Source organism: Mesoplodon mirus (genome assembly GCF_964341445.2).
Source record: "Mesoplodon mirus genome assembly, chromosome: 2".
In the NCBI taxonomy this organism is placed as follows: domain Eukaryota; kingdom Metazoa; phylum Chordata; class Mammalia; order Artiodactyla; family Ziphiidae; genus Mesoplodon; species Mesoplodon mirus.
In genome coordinates, this window is record NC_138977.1 from 37,616,483 (window position 1) to 37,638,202 (window position 21,720).

At 38.5% G+C, this 21,720-nt stretch overlaps 1 protein-coding gene across 3 annotated transcripts in view; it reads left to right on the top strand.

Moving 5' to 3' along the window:
* The first annotated feature begins 16,863 nt into the window (after positions 1 to 16,863).
* Positions 16,864 to 21,720, top strand: part of WDFY3 (WD repeat and FYVE domain containing 3) — a 279,594-nt gene continuing 274,737 nt past the window's right edge. For 2 of the 3 annotated variants that reach the window (XM_082632434.1, XM_082632436.1), the window contains exon 1: positions 16,954 to 17,167. The gene's annotated coding sequence lies outside the window, so the exon portion shown is untranslated. Of the gene's footprint in view, positions 17,168 to 21,720 lie in introns of all 3 variants that reach the window. The other variant, XM_082632435.1, reaches the window with a different exon arrangement.

Genomic DNA, 21,720 nt, shown 5'->3' on the forward strand with positions numbered 1-21,720 from the left:
ATTCTTTTCTTTACTGTATTTTTCTTTTCTTTTCTTTTCTTTTCTTTTTTTACCTCCTTAAGTAGGTTTATTCCTAGGTATTTTCTTCTTTTTGTTGCAGTGGTGAATGACATTTCTTCCTTAATTTCTCTTTCTGATCTTTCATTGTTAGTGTATAGGAATGCAAGTGATTTCTGTGCATTAATTTTGTATCCTGCAACTCTACCAGATTCACTGATTAGCTCTAGTAGATTTCTGGTGGCATTTTTAGGATTCTCTATGTATAGTATCATGTCATCTGCAAACAGGGACAGTTTTACTTCTTCTTTTCCAATTTGTATTCCTTTTATTTATTTTTCTTCTCTGATTGCCATGGCTAGGACTTCCAACACTATGTTGAATAAGAGTGGTGAGAATGGACATCCTTGTATTGTTCCTGATCTTAGAGGAAATGCTTTCAGTTTTTCACCATTGAGAGTGATGTTTGCTGTGGGTTTGTCATATATGGCCTTTATTATGTTGAGGTAGGTTCCCTCTATGCCCACTTTCTGGAGAGTTTTTAATCATAAATCGGTGTTGAATTTTGTCAAAAGCTTTTTCTGCATCTATTGAGATGATCATATGGTTTTTATTCTTCAGTTTGTTAATATGGTGTATCACATTGATTGATTTGCATATATTGAAGAATTCTTGCATCCCTGGGATAAATCCCACTTGATCGTAATGTATGATCCTTTTAATGTGTTGTTGGATTCTGTTTGCTAGTATTTTGTTGTGGATTTTTGCATCTATATTCACCAGGGATATTGGTCTGTAATTTTCTTTTTTTGTAGTATCTTTGTCTGTTTTTGGTATCAGGGTGATGGTGGCTTCATAGAATGAGTTTGGGAGTGTTCCTTCCTCTGCAAATTTTTGGAAGAGTTTGAGAAGGATGGGTGTTAGCTATTCTCTAAATGTTTGATAGAATTCGTCTGTGAAGCCATCTGGTCCTGGACTTTTGTTTGTTGGAAGATTTTTAATCACAGTTTCAATTTCATTACTTGTGACTGGTCTGTTCATATTTTCTATTTCTTCCCGGTTCAGTCTTGGAAGGTTATACCTTTCTGAGAATTTGTCAGTTTCTTCCAGGTTGTCCATTTTATTGGCATAGTGTCACTTTGTAGTAGTCTCTTATGATGCTTTGTATTTCTGAAGTGTTCATTGTAACATCTCCTTTTTCATTTCTAATTTTACTGTTTGAGTTCTCTCCCTCTTTTTCTTGATGAGTCTGACTAAAGGTTTATCAATTTTGTTTGTCTTCTCAAAGAACCAGCTTTTAGTTTTATTGATCTTTGCTATTGTTTTCTTTGCTTCTATTTCATTCATTTCTGCCCTGATCTTTATGATTTCTTTCCTTCTGCTAACTTTGGGTTTTGTTTGTTCTTCTTTCTCTAGTTCTTTTAGGTGTACAGTTAGATTGTTTATTTGAGATTTTTCTTGTTTCTTGAGGTAGGATTGTATTGCTATAAACTTCCCACTTAGAACTGCTTTTGCTGCATCCTATAGGTTTCGGGGGTTTTTTGGGTATTTTTTTTTAATAAATTTGTTTATTTATTTATTCTTATTTTTCTTTTGGCTGCGTTGGGTCTTCGTTGCTGCGTGGTCTTTCTCTAGTTGCAGCAAGCGGGGGCTACTCTTTGCTGTGGTGCATGGGCTTCTCATTACGGTGGCTTCTCTTGTTTTGGCGAACGGGCTCTAGGCGTGCAGGCTTCAGTAGTTGTGGCACGTGGACTCAGTAGTTGTGGCACATGGGCTTAGCTGCTCCGTGGCATGTGGGATCTTCCCAGACCAGGGCTCGAACCCGTGTCCCCTGCATTGGCAGGAAGATTCTTAACCACTGCACCACCAGGGAAGTCCCTCCTATAGGTTTTGGATCATCATGTTTTTGTCATTATTTGTCTCTAGGTATTTTTTGATTTCCTCTTTGATTTCTTCAGTGATCTTTTGGTTATTTAGTAAAGTATTATTTAGCCTCCATGTGTTTGTGTTTTTTATGGTTTTTAAATTTATTTGTAATCTCATAGCATTGTGGTCAGAAAAGATGCTTGATATGATTTCAATTTTCTTAAGTTTACTGAGGCTTGACTTGTGACCCAAGATGTGATCTATCCTGGAGAATGTTCTGTGTGCACTTGAGAGGAAAGTGTAATCTGCTGTTTTTGGATAGAATGTCCTATAAATATCAATTAAATCTAGCTGCTCTGTGGTGTCATTTAAAGCTTGTGTTTCCTTATTAATTTTCTATCTGGATGATCTGTCCATTGGTGTAAGTGAGATGTTAAAGTTCCCCACTATTATTGTGTTACTGTCAATTTCCTCTTTTATAGCTGTTAGCAGTTGTCTTATGTATTGAGGTGCTCCTATGTTGGGTGCATATATATTTATAATTGTTATATCTTCTTCTTGGATTGATCCTTTGATCATTATGTAGTGTCCTTCCTTGTCTCTGGTAACATTCTTTATTTTAAAGTCTATTTTATCTGATATGAGTATTGCTACTCCAGCTTTCGATTTCCATTTGCATGGAATATCTTTTTCCCTCCCCTCATTTTCAATCCGTATGTGTCCCTTGGTCTCAAGTGGGTCTCTTGTAGACAGCATATATATGGGTCTTGTTTTTGTATCTATTCAGCAAGCCTGTGTCTTTTGGTTGAGGCATTTAATCCATTCACATTTAAGGTAATTATCGATATGTATGTTCCTATTACCATTTTCTTAATTGTTTTGGGTTTGTTTTTCTAGGTCCTTTTCTTCTCTTGTTTTTCCCACTTAGAGAAGTTCCTTTAGCATTTGTTTTAAAGCTGGTTTGGTGGTGCTGAATTCTCTTAGCTTTTGCTTGTCTGTTAAGCTTTTTATTTCTCTGTCAAATCTGAATGAGATCCTTGCTGGGTAGAGTAATCTTGGTTGTAGGTTCTTCCCTTTCACCACTTTAAATATGTCATGCCAGTCCCTTGTGGCTTGTAGAGTTTCTGCTGTGAAATCAGCTGTTAACCTTATGGGAGTTCCCTTGTATGTTATTTGTCATTTTTTTCCCTTGTTGCTTTTAATAATTTTTCTTTGTCTTTAGTTTTTGTAAATTTGATTACTGTGTGTCTTGGTGTGTTTCTCCTCGGGTTTATCCTGCCTGAGACTCTGTGCTTCCTAGACTTGGGGGGCTCTTTCCTTTCCCATGTTAGGGAAGTTTTCAACTATATTCTCTTCAAATATTTTCTTGGGTCCTTTCTCTCTTCATCTTCTGGGACCCTTATAATGCTAATGTTGGTGTGTTTAGTGTTGTCCCAGAGGTCTCTTAGGGTGTCTTCATTTCTTTTCATTCTTTTTTCTTTATTCTGTTCCGTATCAGTGAATTCCACCATTTTGTCTTCCAGGTCACTTATCCGTTTTTCTGCCTGAGTTATTCTGCTATTGATTCCTTCTAGTGTAGTTTTCATTTCAGTTATTGTATTGTTCATCTCTGTTTGTTTGTTCTTTAATTCTTCTAAGTCTTTGTTAAACATTTCTTGCATCTTCTTTATCTTTGCCTCCATTCTTTTTCCAGGGTCATGGATCATCTTCACTGTCATTATTCTGAAATATTTTTCTGGAAGGTTGCCTATCTCCACTTCATTTCATTGTTTTTCTGGGGTTTTATCTTGTTCCTTCATCTGGTACATAGCCCTCTGCCTTTTCATTTTGTCTATCTTTCTGTGAATGTGGTTTTCATTCCACAGGATACAGGATTATAGTTCTTCTTGCTTCTGCTGTCTGCCCTCTGGTCTGTGTTTGTCTAATGTAGTTTTTACCTATTTAGTTTATTTTCTGAGATCTTCCATCTCAATATTTCCTCCTCTCATGCATTAAATTATTATTTTGAACTCTTGATTCTCCAAGTTCTGCAGAGTGTTGTACTAGTTATCTATTGCTGCATAACAATATTACCAAAAACTTAGTGGCTTAAAGCAGCACATACTTGTTGTCTCTCAGTTTCTGTGCATCAGGTGTCTGAGCACAGCTTAGTTGGGTCCTGTGCTTGAAAGTCTCACAAGGCTGCAGTCATGGTGTCAGTTGGGGCTGCTGTCTCATCTGAGGCTTGACCGGAAATGGATCTGCTTTCTAACTCAATTTGGTTGTTTACAGAATTTAGTACCTTGCAGGCTGCCAGACTGAGGGCCCCATTTTCTTGCTGTTGTACCCTCACCTCCTTGCTTTGTGGCTCTCTCTATATGGCATGAAGCTCACAACATGGTAGCTTACTTCTTCAAAGCCAGCAAGATAGAGTCTCCTAACAAGATGGATTACAATGTAATGTAATGTAATCACATATAATAATCATATACATCCTATCCATTTACTGAATTCAGTTGGTTAGAAGCAAATCACAGGTCCTACCTTCACTCAGTGAGAGAAACTAACACAAGGGTATAAACACCAAGAGGCAGGAATCATGAAGGCCACCCTAGAGTCTGTCTACCACACTCATGCTGTATGTAATTTCTTGGAGACTGTATTAGTTTCCTGGGGCTGCCGTAACAAAGTACCACAAACTGGATGGCTTGACAAAACAGGAATTTATTGATTCATAGTTCAGAGGCTAAAAAGCTGAAAACAAGGTGACAGCAGGGCTATGCTCTTTCTAAAGGATCTAGAAAAGGATCCTTCCTAGCCTCCTCCTACCTTCTGGTGGCTCCCTGAAATTCTTGGTATTCTTTGGCTTGTAGATAATCACTCCAGTCTCTGTCTCCACTAATACATGACCTTCCTTCCTATGTGTGTCTCTGCTTGTCCTCTTCCCTTATTATAAGGATATCAGCCATTTGATTTAGGGCCCATTCTAATCAAGCATGACATTGTCTTAACTAATTACATCTGCAGAGACTTATTCCCTAATAAGATCACATTCTGAAGTTCTGTGTAGACATGATTTGGGGGTGACACTATTCAGCCCACTACAGATACCATGAGGAAATGCATATTTTAACTCTTGGTCTATTTATTAGGTAATTTATCTTGTACTGTATTCTCTCTCTCTCATAGTTCATTTATCTTCTCTTTTGCTCCTTTTCGTTTTTTTTTTTATTATTATTTCTAGTTGCCATCCTGAATTTTTTTTTTTTTGTAGTGGCAAAAATTGCAGACTTACTCACCTTCTCCATTGTCTGTCTGTACCACAGATGCTGTAATAGTTGTATGTTTTCCCTGCCTTCCTTAGAGCTAGTGGCTGCCATGACACAGAGTTATTGGCAAAAATCTGTTTAGGGGTGGGGAGTGATATGAGATTGCTGGCTCCTTTCTTCCCTTCCTCATTCTGCTTTAGCTCTAGCAATCGCCAATAGGCTGGAGGCTGTAAAGATGGCATGCCAGCCTGGTGTCTTCCCTAGTTCCACTTCCCCATCAAACTAGATATTCCACTTTTCCTGAGGCTCCTCCAGGCCCAGATCTTGCTATTCAGATCACAGGTTTTCAGGACAGTTCCTCTTTCTTGGTGAGAAATCTGTGTCCTGATCAAGGCTAGAGAAGGCATGCTTTGGTTCTCAGCACTCAGCCTCTTCACACATTTCACTTCATTGCTTGGTAAACCTGCTTCCTGTTTTGTAATTTAGGGTTGTATCATTTCCTTATTTCATTGAAAATGAGAGATTTATTTTCCCCTTCTGTATTTTTTTTCAATTTTTTTTTAACAATTAGTAGGTATCAAGGAGGTGTATGAAATAAAAATGTCTTTATTTTTCCCTCTTTAACTACAAGCTTCTACTAAACTATCTTTAAGAATTTTAACATAATTATTTAACCTTACTTAATATTCAAAGTTCAGAGTAAAATGATATATTTCTCATTCTCTCTATTTGATACAGTGAATTTTGTAATTTTTCTCTTTTCCTTATCAGTTTTGCTAATACAATATGGATTTAGATCCAAAGTGTTACTATATGAATATTTTATATCTCCTTTTTAAGAATTATTTATGATATTTGCATTCAATTTATAAGCAGATTTTCAACCCCTTTTTTCAGATATCACTCTTTTACATAGTTTCATTGGTTTCAGACAGTCATTTCAAACCCTCATTTCTCATTGGCTCTCATATTTCAGTTGTTGGAGAAATATTTAAGGCATTCATTCTCAAAAATCATATAAAGATTGTCTGATAGGACTTGCATATCTGAGAACGTCTTTCTGTTGCCTTTGTACATTATTAATTACATGGATGATTGTAAAATTATTTGGTTAAAACTTCTCCAGTCCTAGATCAGTCAGTATAGGCTAGGATTTATTATGTTAACAAATAACCCCCAAATTTCAGTGACTATAATCTTCAGGTTTTATTTTCAGTCATGCCACTATGGTGTCACCTTCATGCCAGCACCGGAGCTGATGTAGCATCTAGAATATAGTTGATTGTCCTGGCATAGGGCAAAAAGAGCATGGCAAAGTGTGTTCTGGCTCTTAAGTATATGCTGGGAAGTGACACAGTCATTATGCTTGCATTTTATTGGCCAGAGCAAGTCTCATGGTCAAATCTGCTGTCAATAAGGCAGGAAAGTATGACTGTCCCCCAGGGATCAACAGCAAATATTTGTAAACAATAATGCAATTTATTACACCCTCCATATGTCACAGAGATTGCTCCACTATGCTGGCATTTTCATTCTAAAAAAAAAAAAAAGGTCAAATGAAGACTACTACAATTGAAATATAGGAAATAGAAATAGAAATAGGTTTAGGGGAAGATAATAATTTCAGTTTTAGGGATTGAGTACAAAGTATCTAACAAGTAATTAGATATGAGATTAAAAGTATGGGGAATGGTCTAGGTTGGGGACATCAAGTTATGTAATCAGTGTATAGAACTGAATTCATAAGAATTACTGACAGGACCAATGGAATGACAGTGTCAACTTGGAAAACAAATAACTGTAAGGATCAGGCAGAAGAAATGGATTTGGTAAAGGAAACAGAAAGAATAGGTAGAGAATTTGAGAGGAATCCAGAAGAAGCAGTGTCACATAAACTAAAGAAGAAAGTATCAGGGAGAGAAAGTATTGGGTTGGTCAAAGGGTTCATTTGGTTTTTTCCATAAGATGGCTCTAATAGGATCTAGTTGTTTTTAACTTCATTTGAAACAATTTTGTTAGATTGTACGTGACAGCTGTCATAACAGGTGGCATTTAAAAAGAGACATCAAAATTGGTGAATTTTTGTGTAGCCATTTTAATATTGAGGATGGAAGCAAAAAGCAACATTTTCGGCATATTATGCTTTATTATTTCAAGAAAGGTAATAACACAACTGAAGGGCTTCCCTGGTGGCGCAGTGGTTGAGAGCGCCTGCCGATGCAGGGGACACGGGTTCGTGCCCCGGTCTGGGAAGATCCCACATGCCGCGGAGCGGCTAGGCCCGTGAGCTCATGGCTGCTGAGCCTGCACGTCTGGAGCCTGTGCTCCGCAATGGGAGAGGCCACAACAGTGAGAGGCCCGCGTACCGCCAAAAAGAAAAAAAAAAAGCCGCAGCTGAAACGCAAAAAAAGATTTGTACAGTGTATGGAGAAGGTGCTGTGACTGATCGAATGTGTCAAAAGTGGTTTGCAAAATTTCGTGTTGGAGATTTCTCACTGGATAATGCTCGACAGTCGGGTACACCAGTTGAAGTTGATAGCGATCAAATCGAGACATTAATTGAGAACACTCAACGTTATACCACTCGGGAGACAGCCAACATACTCAAAATAGCCAAATCAAGCTTTGAAAATCGTTTGCACCAGCTTGGTTTTGTTTATCGCTTTGATGTTTGGGTTCCACATAGTTAAGCAAGAAAAACCTTCTTGACCATATTTCCGCATGTGATTCTATACTTAAACATAACGAAAACGTTCAGTTTTTATAACAAATTGTGACGGGTGATGAAAAGTGGATACTGTACAATTATGTGGAATGGAAGAGATCGTGGGGCAAGTGAAATGAACCACCACCAACCACACCAAAGGTCGGTCTTCATCTAAAGAATGAATGTGTATATGGTGGGATTGGAAGTGAGTCCTCTATTATGAGTTCCTTCTAGAAAACCAAATGATTAATTCCAACAGGTACTGCTCCCAGTTAGACCAACTGAAAGAAGCACTTGACAAAAAGCATCCAGAATTAGTCAACAGAAAACGCATAATCTTCCATCAAGTTAACGCAAGACCACATGTTTTTTGATGACCAGGCAAAAACTGTTACAGCTTGGCTGGGAAGTTCTGATTCAACTGCCATATTCACCAGATATTGCACCTTCAGATTTCCATTTATTTAGGTCTTTACAAAATTCTCTTAATGGAAAAAATTTCAATTCCCTGGAAGACTGTAAAAGGCACCTGGAACAGTTCTTTGTTCAAAAGATAAAAAGTTTTGGGAAGATGGAATTATGAAGTTGCCTGAAAAATGGTAGAAGGTAGTGGAACAAAATGGTGAATACATTGTTCATTAAAGCTCTCGATGAAAATGAAAAATGTGTCTTTTATTTTTACTTAAAAACAGAAGGCACTTGTTGGCCAAACCAATATCAGCATTTCCAAAATAAGGATAGAGAACCTCTAGTTTAAAATGGAAATCATTTGATGTTGCACTAGGAGATCGTTGGTGATTTTGGTGAGAGTAGTTTCAACAGAGTGTTAAAGTCAGGCAGTTGATGACTATTAGGGATTTGAGTGGAGAAACTGAGTATAAATGGAGTATAAATAGGCCACCACTTTGAAAAATTTAGAGGGAAAAGAAAAGAGGTTGGGAGATATTCTCCCACATTTGAACAATGAAGAGACTTGGAATGAAAGGACCAAGGATTTTGTGTGTGTGTGTGTGTGTGTGTGTGTGTGTATTCAATCTTATTTTATAAGCTGATGGATATGCAAGATGAAATTGCATGGAATTTAAAACCAAAATCACTCAACATAACTATGTTTAAATAGTGTAAAATCCAGGTACCTATAGTCGGTCTTTAATGTCATGGTATGTGATTAGTCTGGGTCCTCCAGACCAATACAAACAAAACCAGTAGGATATATATATATATATATATATATATATATATATATATATATATCCTACTGGTTTTGTTTGTGTATATATATATATATATATATATATATATATATATATATATATATGGTATGTATAGTATATATATATAATCTATAGTTAAAATGAAGAGATTCAATATAAGGGATTGATTCACACAGTTATGCAGGATCAGAAGTCCCAAGAGCTTTAGTCAGCAAGCTGGAGATCCAGGAGAGTCAATGGTATAAGTTCCAGTCCAAGTTCCAGTCCAAAGGAGGAGAAGACCAATGTCCCAGTTTGAAGACAGTCATACAGAGAGCAAATTCTCCCTTACTCTGCCTTTTTATTTTATTAAGGCATTCTACAGATTGGATGAGGCCCACCTACATTGGTGAGGGCAATCTGCTTTACTCAGTCTACCAATTCAGATGTTAACCTCATCCAGAAATACTCTCACAGACACATTAAGCATGTTTACCCTAATATCTGGGTACCTCATGGTTCAGTCAAGTTGATACAAAAAATTAGCCATCAGTTTATTATTAAATTAAATTTGGTTTATTTAAAGAAAAACTAATATTTGTTATTGCATTGATTGATGCCATGTAACCTCAACTGATTTTATATAACCTCAATTTAAATTCAGAATGATTTAATTTCTTGACAAGGCAAGAAAATAGAAATCTATTTATTAGTGATTGGTTCTACCTGAAAACCCAAGCTACTGAGAAAAGTTTCAAAATAAAACAAAGAAGCTGTAGGTTGTGTTTTGGTTGATTTGTTTGTTATTGTGTCCCTCTATTCCCATCCCAATGGCTGGAAATTTCAAAAGTACAGTAAAAAAGGAACTTGATTTTTAAAGGCACATAATGATAGCAGAAATGTCAGGAGATACGAAAGAACAAAAGAGGAAGCACAAAACATTTCAATGATGGAGAAGATCTAGAAAATATTAGGTCCATGTTTAACTTTATTTGTAGTTCGTCCCCCAATATAATAATGTCTTGAAGATAGCACACCCCCAAATTAGCAAGCATTCTGATTAAGATAACTAGACTCAGTAGGCAAATCTTAAAGAAAACAAATATGTTTTCTAGTCTTATTGTGACATATAGGAAAGAAGCAGGAAAAAATAAGAAACTAAATTAGTGTTTCAATAAAAGAAAATAGTGTGCATTTGGAATCATCAATAATCCAGCTTTTTTATTCATCCTTTTTATTAGTATACTTTATTAAGTTATGATAGTTCTTAATTGCTTGATTCAAAACTTTTCTATATGAATTGGAAAATTTTTGTAATGAAAAATGATGTTGATAAGTTTGGAACAATAAAGAGCCAAAACAGACACAGTCATTGTCCTCATTGAATTTACAGACATAAGTGACTTAATAACATATAAAACTACAAAATTGCATCTGTGATGAATGGTATGAAGGAAGCTGAGTGGTTCTATGAAAGTGTTTAATGGTGGAATTTTGTGACTTAGGTAGTTCAGTGAAGGCTTATTTAAGGTAGTAAAGAACAGAGTGACAGGGAATAGACTGTGCAAAGGCCCTGTGGCAGAGGGAGCATGCCAAGACAGAGGAAATGAAAGCAGGCCAGGGTGACAGCAGCAGAGAAATTGCAAGAAATCATAATGTGAGTTGATGCTAGAGAGATGGTTGAGAACCAACCATGCCAGGTTCTGAGAGGCACTGAAATTTTTAAGTGGGAACAATGGATTGGAAGGGATCCAAGTGAATGTGGGTAGATCAGATAAGAGGTTATTGCAGTTGTGATAGTGAGCCTAGGATAGTGCCAGAGAAAATAGAAAGAAGGTTAATGTTTAAGAGACACTTAGGGAGTAAAATTGTATCTGGCAGTAGACTTGATGCAAGAAATGAGAGAAATTGAAATGTTAAGGATGTGTTAGCCTTTTGAGGTTTCGGAGTAAAGCAATAGACCAAAAACACCATGCGGGGAGAAAGTTTTAAAATAAAGTTCTTGCACAATTCAGAGGATTATTTATAGCAGTTGACGACAAGAACAAATGCTTATTATATTTCAGTTTATACGAATTGTTGATAATGATTTGTGTGTCTCACTAGAGCAGAATGAGGTATTTCTGTACCATCCTGTATATGCTCTGCTATAGTTCTTAAGACATTATAATTTCAAGTTTACATCTGTCTCCTTCACTATATGGTGAACTAAATGAGGACATATACTAGATCTTATTTATATCTCCTGCAGGCAATCAAGTTTATGGCCTAACAGTCCCTCACATATTTGCAAAGTGAAATACTTAGGTCAAGAATCAAACTTTAAAATTTTCTATTTTCCAAATTATTTTTAGTGTGATTATACATTTAGAAACAAAAACATTTATATAAAATTTATCAAATTCAAAATTCCAGGTTAATAACTTTATGTACTCATTTGCATTTTATCCATAAAACTAAATGTGGTTTTAGCCAAATGGCCACATTTACTGATATGATCAGATTTAACTGTTGGCTGGATTTTGAATAATACTAACAATCACAAGCTAGTATAGAATATAATCGGAAATTTCCGTATAGGAGGCTGATTAATTTTACATCACCAGCATAGTACTTTTTAGCATGATTAAAAGACATGTGGAGGGACTTCCCTGGTGGTGCAGTGATTAAGAATCTGCCTGCCAATGCAGGGGACATGGGTTTGATCCCTGGTCCAGGAAGATCCCACATGCCGTGGAGCAACTAAGCCCACACGCCACAACTACTGAAGCCCAGGAGCCCTAGAGCCCACATGCCGCAACTACTGAAATCCGCACGTTCTAGGGCCCGTGTGCCGCAACTACTGAACCCGCCTGCTGTAACTACTGAAGCCTGTGAGCCTGGAGCCCATGCTCCTCAATGAGAAGCCCGCACACTGCAAGGAAGAGTAGCCCCTTCTCACTGCAACTAGAGAAAGCCCGCATGCAGCAACAAAGACCCAATGCAGCCAAAAAAATTTAAGAAAAAATAAAAGATGTGGAATAAATTAATATCTGTCTCTTGAACTTTATTTTCTCATAGATGTGTCAAAGACCAACTACTTTTTTCATTCTGGTCAGCAGATGGCACTGTTTTACTTTATTTAGCTAATACAGGTGTTTTTGTTGTTTTCTTTCTCTCTTCTGAGTCCTTAGACTCTTACAATTTAGACTCAATCTATTAAATTACACAGTATTTTTGAGAGTTAACTTTACACTTTTTGATCTAAAAATAAATATTATAGAATGGGGCTGGTCCAGTTTAAAAAATAATTCACTTTTTTTTTTTTTTTAGTCAACTTGAACTTTCTTAAATTCTTTTTATTAAAAAAAAATTGTTCTCATTTTTGTAAACAACAGGAAAACCCAGTTTATTTTACTTTGTTCCTTGGCTTTATTTCTGAGAAAGGTCAATGTTGAACAGTACTTCTGGAAATAAAGTTTAAATTATATTTAAACTAATGTGGCAGAGTTAAAAGTTTCATTGGGCTTCAGTTTCTCACCTGTAGGATTAATCCTTTCAACTCTGAAGTTTTTGAACTTGAGAGTGAGTCGGGAGATCTTGGTTTTATTCAGAGTACCCCCAAATATACACTAAGTAACCTATAATAAGCCATTTGAATTTTTTGCCAAATTTTTAAAATGAGTTTAATAAATCTAGTCTGCATACTACTATATTTAACTTGTAAAAATATTGTCAAGGTACTGTTTTAAAAGTCTGAACTCTCTATAAAGAAATATTGATATAAGGAATTGAAAGTTAAGAGAACCTTCAAACTTTAAGTAGAAATACAAATCATTAATAATGAAGTGTTCAAAAACCCGTTTCTATTATAATCATGATCATTATGATGAGCAAAAGCAAAATTGTTAGTATTCAGTTTCCTCATGTCGTCATTTACCCTTCAAAATCTGAAGAAGCTTTACCTTGTATCACTTACTTAAGTAAAAATACAAAAACAATACACCAAGCTACAACCTAACCTCCCCGCCCCCGACAAAAACCCCACAAAACAGTACCTCTTTTGAATGTATGTATAAGAAGAACAAAAAAAGTCTCTAATTAGAACTTTCTAAAAGCATTTCTCCCCAATTAGGGTGCAGTAATGACTCTAAATGGCACTGTCTGCAGGACAGCTCATCAGTTAATTATAAGGAGTTCTCTAAATTGAGGAGTGAAGAATGATACTAAATTTCAACCAGTGCAGATAAATATGGCTTGTCATTATTCACTTGATATTTTAGACAGTCCATCTAAAGAGGAAGAGGTGGAGCAGAAATATTATTAACTGTCTTTTCTAAAGAACAGAGATTATGAGAATAAAACTGAATATTTATCCAAGACTATATTCTTGTCTGGAGTATGTTTTTTATAGTCATTCAATTCCCATGATCCCCAGAGACTTTCATTTGCTTGCCCTGTTTATTTTCCATTTGGCTCTGTCAAGCAAGGGAAAACAATATGGCGTTTCTATTGTTGTACCTAATAGCCTGGGAAAATGGACACATATTTCAAAAATAATAGTTATGTAATTTAAAAATATGTTGGTTTAAGTTTCAATTCCTTTTAATTTTTGTGTTCCAGCGTAATTTAGCATTCTGTATCCTGGTGATAAATATCTTAAAAATTCTATAACTTACTTATGTTTATCTGTAAGATAATTCTACCTGTTCAACTTTAAATTCTTAGTGTTAAATACAAATGTAAAGAAAATAATTGTTTAAATAACAAATTGTCAATATATATTATTTATCCTAACAATTTTCCAAATTTGTTATTTTCTACTATTTTTTATTTTCTTCCACTTACATTTCAATATTCTTCATGAGCCAAAGTTATGCTTTGCTTATTCATGTTCATAGAATTCTCAATCATGTTAAAAACAAATATGGGTTTTGTTTGTCACAGATATTCTATTGATCGTTATTCTCCACAGTCACTTTATTCATGAATTGTAATTTGTAATTGTAATTTCTTCTGCTTAGAAATAGCCCTTCGTGTTTGCTCCTCTATTCCCAGAGGAGTTTGTTGCACATGTCTCGATCCTTTTCCATCTGGCCTCTGCACAAAGGGTTTACCCGAGTTTAACACAATTCTTTGTTTTATAGAGGACCTTGAGTTTATCTGAGAGTGAATACATATGAAACAATAACCATGTTGCTGGAGAACCTGATCTGACCTTTATTTTTATCCCCGAACCCTAAGATGACAGAGAAACTACACTTAGCCAGCAACAAAGACTAAAGAAGGTAAGGGCTGTAATGATGACAGATCTGAAGCAGAGATGCAAAAAAGTGAATATGAAGGGTCTGATTTTTCTGGGTACTGTCCATTATTACGGTGCGTATGTTTACATGGCTTCAGTAAAAACAGAAAAAGCTTGCTACATTTTTATCACTTTTTTTTATCAATATTTTATCTTTTTGTCAATATTTATTGTTTATTTTTACACATCTTTATTGGAGTATAATTGCTTTACAATGTTGTTACTTTCTGCTGTACAACAAAGTGAATCAGCTATATGCATACATATATCCCCATATACCCTCCCTATCGCATCCCTGTCAATATTTATATCACTGAAGAAACTATGTGAGATTTTTAGTTTGTAAGACATTAACAAGAAAGGGCTGCATTTGCATACTGATCTATCCATGCACTTCATTGCAGTGTATTTTCTTCAAAAGAAAAACATTTCTAATTAAAGTGTTAATGAGTTTAAAAATGTAGAACTCTTCTTTCTTCGGTGTAAATAAAATCATAATAAGTTTCCTGAAACCTCATATTTAACTGAAAATCCTCCTTTTAAAATGCATGCTAAGTCAACTGATTTTCTTACTCTGTGTTCATGTTATCCATTTTATTTTCTCTGAAAATATTCACTTTTATAAGGAAATACTTAAGAATCAAGAATTTTGTGGTAATTTTGTCTAGTAATAAAGTGGAGAAACACAAAATCTAAATAAAGAATAAACACCTAAAGGCCAGAAAGAAAACACACATGTAGAGAGACACACACACACAGCCTTACACCATGTAGGTGCTTTGTTTTTAATAATTTATTCTAAAATATATTATACAAAGCTGTCTCAAAGACTTTATTTGGGTTTAAAAGAGTTTTAGATGTTGATACAGGTTGTTGATTTCAAATAGAAGAATTACTGGTATTGAAAGATGGCAACTGAAATCTGGAACCGAACTAGGTACAGGTTACTTTGTGAGGATCAAAGAAAAAGATTAGAACCCTACCCCCCTGCCTCCCACAGTATACCAATGTTTTTTATTAAAACATATTTTTAGGTTTGTTTTGACATATCCTTTTCAAACAGCTTGAAACACATATTTATAACATAATTTTACATTTGAACTTAAAAAATTACTCACTTTGATGTAGAATATAAAACTACATTTTAAAACATTTCTCTCTATAATTGGCCTATGGAAGGGAATAACCTTTGAACACGTCTACTCATCTTATTCTTCAAGGGCAAGGTGCTTTTTTTGATAGCCACTCTGACCCTTCCCCAAAGTGCTCACATATACTATCCCCTGTATTTGTCAGCAATGTTGGATCTTGAAATAATCTGTGAGTGAATCCTTACAAATGGGTCCAATTTGCCAAAGGCCAAGTGGCTGAAAAGAAGCAAACAGCACGTCCAGCTTGCTTCATCTTTAGTAGAGGAAATTCACAAGCTTCTGTAGATTGCGGTGTTAGGAAAAACAAGTTTGTCATTAGAACAATGATATTACCACTTCCCCACTCTAAGCCTGCTTAAGGGAGTCCACCCACAATTGCTGGCTCAGCTTGCCTCCATTGCCAGAACTACAGTATGCTCCAAACCGTCCACTGGGTTGATTAGCAACAAACAACAGAGGGGCAAACTGATGATCACTAGCATCTCTAGCTTTACCAAAGCGTGCTAATTGGGTCTAAACACTTTGTTTGTTAGGACTGCAAAGGTATAAGTAATGCCTTTTACAGTAAAGGGGGAAAAAAAACCCCTAAAATCTTAAGGCGACCAGTTCAAGGTCACTGAGGGAAGGCAGCCGAGACTGGGCTCTTCAATTCCTCGGTCCTTTATTGGGCCGGAGCCAAACACGAGTTTCAAAGCTGCGTAGTAGAACAGCTAGCGTGGGCAGTCCTTTTGTACTCCAGCTTGTGTAAAATTAACGCAGCTTCCCGTTCTTCCATCGCTGCCTGACAGCATCCAGCAAATGGGTGTAGGGTTAAGGAGAGCAGAACCCAGCTGTCCTTTCTTAGCTGAGTCTTTGGACTAATTGGGAACGAGGAGGGTGAGAACCGCGGGAGAGGGGCAGGGGTTGGGAGAGGGAAACGGGAGCAGCTGAGAGCAGGACGAGGGAAAGGAAGGAAGCTGGGGTGTGTGCTTCTTGGAAGGGAAGGGAGAGGGGGACAAGAGTGAAAAGGGGGGCCAAACTCAGGCTAAGAGAATCGGAGCCCGCTGCCTGCAAGAGGGGGCGAAGCCAGCTAGTAAGAGAAGGGTAAAAGCGGGAAGCAGAGGGAAGGGAAGGAAGTAAGGAAAGAGGAAGGAAAGGCAGAAGGGTTAAGAGGAAGAGCGGCTGCAATTTCTGAGGTCGGCTCAGTAGGAGGGGCAGGAAGGGAAAGAGGAGGATCCAGAGTCAGTCAGTCAGGCAGCCAGCGGGAGGTGGAGAAAGCCGGAGGAGGAGGAGGAGGAGGAGGAGGATTAAAGATGGCCACCAACAGCTGCGGGAAACGGCAACAGCCCCTCACTTTCCGGGATGGTCCTTGCGGGGCGGCCCGGCCTTGATGGAGAAGAGAAGCCCGAGAAGCGCCGAGGCTGAGGCGGCGGCGGCGGCGGGGACCCAGCGAGGAGGAGGACGCGGGGGAGCAGGGAGCGGGGCAGGAGAAGGGAGAGGCGGCGGCGTCGCTACCCCGGCCGCCTAGCGCCGCTGCACGCCTCGGCCGACCGGCTCCCGCACCCCGCGGCCGCAGCATCGATCCCGGCCCGAAGCCCCGTCCCCCTCAGCGGGGCTCCCGGGCCCCACCGTGGACGCCGCGCCCGCCGCCCCCTCGCCGTCGCCAGCGCGCCCCCGGCGCGGAGCCCGGCCCGCCGCGGTCCCGCTCCGGGTCAGGCCAGCCCGCGCCCACCCGCCCTCCGGTGAGTGCCCCCTGCCCGCCGCCTCCCACCCCCAGCCCTGCGCCCGGCGCGCCGCGGCCGCTTTGTTCGTAAGGGGCGGAGGCGCTGCCCACTCGCGGCCCTGCGCCCGCTGCCCCTGGGGACAGGCCGCGGCCCAGCTGCCGTCCTCCCCCGGGACCGCGCTGCCCCAGAGCCACCGCCGCCGTCTCCAGGGCTGGCGGCCTGGCCTGTGTCCTCCACCGCGGCCTGGAGAGGGCGCCGTAGCGGACGGGTCGGGGTCGGGGTCAAGGGCTGCGGTCGGTGGGGAGAGATGCTGGGGTGGTTAGGGGGGTGGGGGAGGAGGGGGCTGGATGCTACCTCCTGTAAACAGTGGGGGCGTAACCTGGCGATACAGGAATCGGGGTCCGGTCCCCTCAGCCAGACCCCGCGGGGTCTCGGCTTCCGGAGCCCCCCGCCCCCGGGCGCCGTCGAGCGAGGCCTCCATCCGTCGGGCGCTGTCTCCGCCGACTGCGGGCCTCTCCTGGCTTATTCCCGAGCCCTGCTCTCCTCCCCCCCCCACACACGCCCTGTGCTGGAAACCTTCGTTTGTGGAAGCAACCAGAGATGCTCTCGCGGAGTGTGTTTGCCCTTTTTTTCCTCTTGTACGGGGGATGTGGTGGCATCGCGAACATTCACGGTTACTGTGGGATTTAAACAGCAGATGTGACCTTTCCGACCAAAAGCCATTCGGCAGACCTAGCCAAGTGTGTGATCCTCAGGTGCAGCGTTTCATTGATTTTTACCATTGAATTCCGAGATCTACGGTATTAGGTTTTCCTTTCACTGAAATAATCAGATAAAACCGAATGAAAGGATGTTTACTATGTATGTGAACCCTTGCCTCGACTTCCAGTGCCTTAAAAATCGTTGTTTCCTGTGGGAAAACGGTGCTACTGCATGCGAAAAACTATTTTTTGTTCAGTGATGGGCATGAGTTGGTCAGTGCCAAGTGGTTATTGTAGTATGAAAACGAAACAATTAAAGAAAAACAAAACCTTTTGCTTTGAGATCGCAACATATTTCCAGGTTGGAATTATTTGATAGCAGGTTTGGAACAGTTTCCACCATCAAACGGGGTAACAAATAAACAACATAAAACAGAACCAAAAATGTTTGATTAAAAAAATAAGTAAACTAGACGTGCTAGTAGTGCGTACGTCTAGGAAAATATAAATCTCGCTTGAAAAGAAAAATAAAACTTTAACATGGGACGCTAAGCATAGGAATCAGTGTGCTTTTTGATATTTAAAAATACATATTGCGTTAGACTGACTTGGGAACCCTTCCTGTGATATTTGAGCATCAGTGGTGCATGTTACACTATGAACCATTCATTCTCTGGCCGGTAGAAATATAGGTTTCTACCTACTAGTGTCTTTTTCTGAGTTGAAATCGATTCATGTAAAAAATGTTATGCTTCTAATTTAAACTTTCTGCAGAAAGGAGATAGGAATTAGAAACATGATGTTCTGGTCTTACTTGCAAAAGAAAAGTTTTTTAAGAAAAGTAAATGACAGTGTGCTGTTTCAATATTAGTTGGATTCTCTACTTTGACGATTCTTAAAATCCACTGCTCAACTTTGTAATTTTAAGAGTTTACCTCAGGCATTTTTAGTCTCATGCATGAGCTTCAGAGGGTCCTTGAATCCTTGGGAATCATATGAATGTAGTATATATTTGCATTTTGTTCTGGGTAAAGGGCCCATGGAGTCAACACATTCTCAAAAAGATCTGCCTACGCAAAGAATTATGAACCACTGGATATATAATTAAAGGATAAATCTCCTATGTTAGGAAAATTAAAATTCTTAGGATTAGCTTTGATAATTTATATCTTTCACTTCCAATTATGCATAAGAAATGTTTGTTATTGATACTTTAGCACATAAAAGTCATTTTTCATGCATTCTTATTGAAACCTCAGGAAAATGTTAATCCCATTTTACAGATGGGGAAATAGATATCGAGAGAAGCTTGTTCAAAGTCATAGCCACTGGCGGGCCAACATTTGAGCCCAGACTGTCTAAAGCCAGAGCCAGCACTCCTAACAACAAGGCTGCACTTGGCTCTAAGTCAATGAATGACAGCATTTGCTTGATGTTAAAATGAGTAATTGATGTTTCGTTACAGTTGAAAAGCAGATCTGACATTGTCATAACACAAAATATCACGGGATTTTTGAGCCACTGACTCTGAGTAGGAAGAGACCTTAGTGATACTAACCTCTCTGAATGATACTAGTCTGGAATGACACTCAAAGTAGGGCCATTTCTACATTATTCTTGGCAGGATTATCCCGACCCTGTGTTTTAACTTCCTGTGATTACAAGTTCACTTTTTTTTTTTTTTTACATTTTTAATCTCTTTCTATTTATGTGAGTTATCTGTTTCCACTAAGTTCCAGTTCCCTCTTTGTATGTGATGCATTTGTCATCCATAAAAGAATTAAGAGATAAATGACTTCTACTCTATAATTTTTTTGTAGTCAGGTTTATTGGGTATAATTTACATGTGGTAAAAGTTTTGGCAGATGTATACAATTGGCTGATCACCACCACAATCAACATATGAAACATTTCTATCACTCCAAGAAGTTCTCTCATGCCCCTCTAGCGAATCCGTTCCCTCTACCTCCAGGCCTTGGCAACTGTTAATCAAATTAATGTCCCTTTTGTCTTTGTAGAATATCACATAAATGAAATTGTACAGTGTGTAGTCTTTGGTGTCTTCTTTCATTTATCGTAATCCTTTTTTTTTTCCAACATCTTTATTGGAGTATAATTGCTCTACAATGGTGTGTTAGCTTCTGCTATATATAACAAAGTGAATCAGCCATACGTATACACATATCCCCATATCCCGTCCCTCTTGCGTCTCCCTCTCACCCTCCCTCTCCCACCCCTCTAGGTGGTCACAAAGCACCGAGCTGATCTCCCTGTGCTATGTGGCTGCTTCCCACTAGCTATCTATTTTACGTTTGGTAGTGTATATATGTCCATGCCACTCTCTCACTTCCTCCCAGTCCACCCCTCCCCCTCCCCATGTCCTCAAGTCCACTCTCCACGTCTGCGTCTTTATTCCTGTCCCACCCCTAGGTTCTTCAGAACCATTTTTTCTTTTGGATTCCATATATATATCATAATACTTTTGATATTCATTAAGTTGTTGCATGTATCGGTAGTTTGTTAAATGGTATGCTGATAAACATTGTAACAGCCTGCTCTCCAAAAAAAAAAAAATCCCTGATTGATAGCATCTGCTAATTATTGCAGTGTGTATACTCTCATCATGGCCTGTGTTAAGCTACATAAATCAGCTTGCAAAACTCCTGAAAATTAACAGTGGGCTTTCATAAGCCGTACCAGTCAGCCCTAGCACGCCACTAAATTTGTTCCTTTGTATTGTTGAGTAGCATTCCCTTATATATTGAGGTACCACGATTTGTTCATCCGTTCATGAGTTGGACATTTGAGTTGTTCTCCGTTTTGGACGATTATAAATAAAGCTGCTGTAAACAATTATGTACAGGTCTGTGTGTATGACAAATGTTTTCAGTTTTCTTGAGTTGTACCTAGGAGTGGGGTTACTGGGTCCTATGAAAAGTGTATATTTATCAATATTGGTAACTTTATATTGAACCTGCCAAACTGTTTTCCAAAATGACTACTGTTTTGCATTCTTACCTGAAGCAATGTAAGAAAATTTCAGTTGCTCTGCACGCTTGTTGACACTTAGTATTGTCAGTTATTAAAACTTTAGCTGTTTGTTATATGTCTAGTGGTCTCCTTTAGTGTTTTTGACTTCTTAATTGTTACTTTCAATAGTATTTGAACCAGCGTAGGAAGTTTATGACAGACATTGCTAAATAATTTTTTTTTTTTTGGCATGGTCATCGGTCATGATCTCAATAGGAAGGCAGTAGCACTTCAAGGATGTTTCTTTGAGTTTCTTATTGTACAGTTGGCTTTCATTTATTAAAATTGCTTTTATAAAAGAAAGCATCATTAGAGAATTCTGATACTTAGCTCTTAACATTTTTTAATGTGGTTTTAGAAAAAGCTAGGTAAAGTTTTGTTTCTTTAAGAAAAATTTAGAATTAAAAAATTCTCAAATGATAAATCATTTCTTCGATTTTTACTTGGACTTAAAGGGAAAACAGTAGACTGAAATAATTCAGTCAAGTAGTCTTTGAAGTCATCCCAGATCTTGTAAGGAGCATTAATCCATGAATAATTGCAGCATTACTTTTCAATGTTTAGAAAGCTAATTTTCATGAAATATTACAATGTGTGTTCCCCTCTGTTAAGGTGACTTTTGAGCAGAGGTTTAACGCACTTAAGGGAGTGAGAGAGTTTTAGATATGGGAGAAAAGCAGGTGCTGAGGCCCTGAAGCAGGAGGGTGTTGAAGTGTTTAGAGAACAGTAGGGGGTTGGCTGGAGGGAGGTGAGAGCTGAGGTCAGGGTAGTGGAGGCCCACGGACCCTGTAGGCAGTGTAAGGACTTCTGATCTCAGTTTGAGCCTAGAGCGTGTCCTCT